The sequence below is a fragment of the Lactuca serriola genome, chromosome 8 (genome assembly GCF_051521515.1).
Source record: "Lactuca serriola cultivar US96UC23 chromosome 8, Lser_US96UC23_V15, whole genome shotgun sequence".
NCBI classification, from domain to species: domain Eukaryota; kingdom Viridiplantae; phylum Streptophyta; class Magnoliopsida; order Asterales; family Asteraceae; genus Lactuca; species Lactuca serriola.
The window spans coordinates 322666778-322671012 of record NC_136415.1 but is presented as its reverse complement, the minus strand read 5'-3'; the positions used below and the strand labels follow the sequence as shown (position 1 = coordinate 322671012).

At 43.1% G+C, this 4235-nt stretch overlaps 1 non-coding gene across 1 annotated transcript; it reads right to left on the bottom strand.

Annotated features, from left to right (window-relative positions):
• Nucleotides 1–1002: 1002 nt before the first annotated feature.
• On the bottom strand, nucleotides 1003–1109 carry LOC145071872 (small nucleolar RNA R71). Its single transcript, XR_013690834.1, has one exon. It is a non-coding gene; the product is annotated as a small nucleolar RNA R71 (small nucleolar RNA).
• Between the last annotated feature and the right edge of the window lie 3126 nt (nucleotides 1110–4235).

The following is a 4235-nucleotide window of genomic DNA, read 5'->3' as shown; positions in this document are numbered from 1 at the left end:
TGTTAGGTTATAAATATTTAAATTAGTGGGTACTTTCGTGCACATCAAGTTTTTGGCGACGTTTCCAGGGAACAACTTAGTTGATTAGTTTATTTAGTTGCATTAGATTAACCGATCCTTTTTTGTGGGATAAAACCTGCAAAAAGTTAATTAGTTATTTTTTGTTTATTAGCATATTATTTTAGCAAAAATTTTGATTTTTTTTCTGTCACAGAACTCACGACGTGAGCTATATACACTCACAACGTGAATGTTGTGATTCTTAGTTTTCCTTAGTTTTCAGTTTATTTTTCTATTATAGTTTAGTTTTACGTTTTTATTTTGTTTAGTTTGCAGGAGTTCATGACCAGAGGCTCTAACAAACCTTTGGTGCCACCGATTGAAGATCCAGAAGCTGCACTTGACAAAAAGACTGATAAGAAGACGCCTTTGCAAGAACTAAAATCCGCCTTTTCAAGAAAATCTGGAAAGAAGAAAGGAGAGTCAAGTTCAACCACAAAGAACAAAGGAAAAGCTAAAGAACCTGGTCCAGTTTCTGATCCACACGAATCCGAATATGAAACCGATTCAGAATTTGCACTATTTACGAGTGAACCCGAAAACGAACCGAAAAACGAAATGGCAAACATTGAAGAGATGTCCATGGGAGCTTACAAGAAGCGGATCTGAGAAGATGTGGGTCCCGGTTTAGTCCAACCCGCAATACCTGCCACTGCCACATTCAAGCTGAAGGGGCACATCTTGACTGCACTGAAGGATATCCCATTTTATGGGAAAGATCATGAGGATGCTTTTAAGCATCTAGTTAAAGTCAATGACATTGCGGATTACTTCAATGTCCCAAATGTCAATAGAGACACCGTCCTGCTCAGAATGCTTCCCATTACTTTTAAGGGAGCTGCTAACGAGTGGTTAAATTCACTTCCACCGGGTACAATCACCATTTGGGCTCAAATGCATGAGCAATTTCTTGACCAGTTTTGCCCACCATCCAAGATAGCTAAACTCAAGAAGGAAATAGCCAACTTTGAACAACAGCCGGGGGAGTCATTGTACTAAGCATGGGAGCGGTACAAGGGCTTGCTCAGAAATTGCCCTCAGCATGATCTTAATGTGCAACAAGAGATTTCGATTTTCTATGATGGGGTCAACGTTATGACAAGACAACTCCTTGACTCTCAAGGACCTTTGACAAAGAAAAATCCAAGGGAGGTCAAGGAGTTGATTGAAGAATTCACAAAGCACTCTCGCGAGTACCACAACCTAGGCAAGATGGAATCAAAGGCGGTCGAGGTGCACTAACTGAAGAAATAGCAGCTATGATGGCTATGCTGAATAATCTGGATCGAAGGTTAACACAAATGGACCATTCAATTCATGCTATAAGAGTTGGTTGCGAACGATGTAATGGTCCACACTTGACCAAGGACTGCAATTTAGATGAGTTTGGAAATAAAAAGGTTCAAGTGTGCTACTCGAGTGGGGACAAGTATGATGAAGACTGGAGGAAAAGAAAGAAAGAGTGGCTGCCATATGAAGAATATAAGAAGCAAAAAGAAGAGAAGTATAGGCAAATAAGCCGAGGCTTCTACCAAAAGGAGCAGCCACCAGCTGAGAAGAAACCCGATCTAGAGACCATGTTAATCAAGTTTATGGAAGCTTCAGAAAAGAGACATGAGGCTACTGATTCTGCTATTAATGAACAAAAAAATTTGGTAAAGAATCATCATGCATTAATGGTAGAACAGTCGGCTTTAATAAAAAATCAACAAGCCTCCATCAATAATCTTGAAGTGCAACTTGGTCAACTAACCACTTTGGTTCATGAGAAGCTGTCCCCGAAAAATCCTGAAATGAAGACCCAATCTCATGTAATTGCCATAGATATTGAAGAATAGGCCATGTCTGAGTTCCTGGAAGCCTTGGAAGAAGAGACACAACAGCCCAATCCAAAGCCAAAGAAACCCAAGCTCGAAGATAATAAAGTTGCTGAAATATCGAACTCACGACGTGAGCCCGAAAAGTTCATGTCATGAGATATGTCTGACCCGAAAATCTCCGTCTTTGTTTCAGCTTATCATCCGCTTTTTCCATTTCCTTCCCGAGATGCCCTTAGTCCACTGGAAAGAAAACACATATTATAACTGTAATTGGGTTTTGATTAATCAATCTTCATAGCTCCAATCTTATTTAATAATTGATTATGTGTTAACTATTGTGTGACCATACATAGAATTACATGAATTGATTAATAATTAGTAGGTTTAGAACTAAACTGCTAATACTTCTTAAATTGGTAACCAACGGTAATAATTTTGTCTAATGTATAACCATTGAGTAAAAGTGGATTCGACCTAACAGAAGTATTTTGTTTATTGATTGAGTTTTTGTTAAAGAATTAAGTTCATCTAAACTTGCAAAATTAGATACAAACCCTTTTTAGCTTATTAATAATTAGATTAATTTAGTAGTGAATATATTAATTAATAATACCGTTCCCTGTGATCGACACCCGACTTACCTAAGCTATACTATAATCTGACTAGGTATACTGCCTATAAGTGCATGGTTAGTCTAAGTTTGTTAGGTTATAAATATTAAAATTAGTGGGTACTTTCATGCACATCACCTAATCAAGCTCACAAGCGGGGAATCCACCGCTATCCTCATAGACCTTGCTAGGGTAGAAGACCCAGCTGACTTGCGGCTCAAAGCATCCGTAACCACATTTGTTTTACCTTGATGATAAAGGATCTCACAATCAAAGTCCTTGATCACATCCAGCCACCTGCACTGCCTCATGTTCAGGTTCGGCTGATCGATGATGTGTCTCAAACTCTTGTGATCCGTATATATAGTGCAATGGACCCCATACAGATAATGCCTCCAAATCTTGAGAGCAAAAACCACCGCTCCCAACTCAAGATCGTGCGTATGGTATCTCGTCTCATGCGGCTTCAGCTGTCGTGATGCATAAGCTACCACTCGTCCCCTCTGCATGAGGACTGCCCCCAAGCCCGAGATGGATGCATCACAAAATACTACAAAATCCTCGACTCCCTCGGGGAGTGTCAGCAACGGCGCCTCGCATAAACACCGTCGGAGGGTCTCAAACACCCTCTGCTGCTCAGGGCCCCACCGTAAATCCACCCCTTCCTCGCTAAACGAGTGAGGGGTACTGCAATCTTGGAGAAATCTCGAATGAATCTCCGGTAGTACCCTGCTAAACCCAAGAAACTCCTGATGTCTGAGGGAGATTTCGGAATCTCCCACTGCATAACCGCCTCCACCTTGGCCGGATCGACCAAAATCCCCTCCTAGTTAACGAGATGTCCGAGGAACTGGACCTCTCGTAACCAAAACTCACACTTCGAAAACTTGGCATACAACCAGTCTCGCCGTAGAACCTCCAGCAGCTCCCTGAGATGCTCCTCGTGCTGCTCTCGGGTCTTGGAATACACCAAGATATCATCTATGAACACAATGACCGAGCGATTGAGCATTGGTCTGAAGACTCGGTTCATTAAATCCATGAACACAGTTGGCGCGTTGGTGAGCCCAAATGGCATCACCACGAACTCGTAATGACAATAACGAGTCCGGAACGCGGTCTTCTCTACATCTTCCTCCCTCACCCTGACCTGGTGATATCCGGATCTCAAATCGATCTTGGAGAACCAAGATGCACCCTACAGCTGATCGAAAAAATCATCTATCCATGGGAGTGGATAACGGTTCTTCACTGTTAACTTGTTCAACTCTCTATAGTCAATGCAAATTCTGTGTGAACCGTCCTTCTTCCTGACGAAGAGGATCGGTGCTCCCCAGATGAGCTACTCGGATGAATAAACTGCTTACCCAGCAGCTCCTGCAGCTGAGATGACAGCTCCTGCATCTTAGGCGGTGCCACACGGTACGGCGCCTTGGCGATAGGGGCCGCACCCGGCACTAGATCAATCCTAAACTCAACCTGCCTCTCCGGAGGCACTCCGGGTAACTCCTCCGGAAACACATCAGCAAACTCCCTAACCACCGGGACCTCTGAGACTGATGGTTGCCCCCTATCCCGCGTATCCACCACATACGCTAAATAACTGGCACACCCGTGCTGAATATACTGTCGAGCCCTAGCTGCCGAACAAAACCCTGATCCGATCCTTGTGCCCTCGCCATATACCACCAGTTCACCCCCACTTGGGGTTCGAACCACTACTCGCTGTCTCTCACAGTCGATC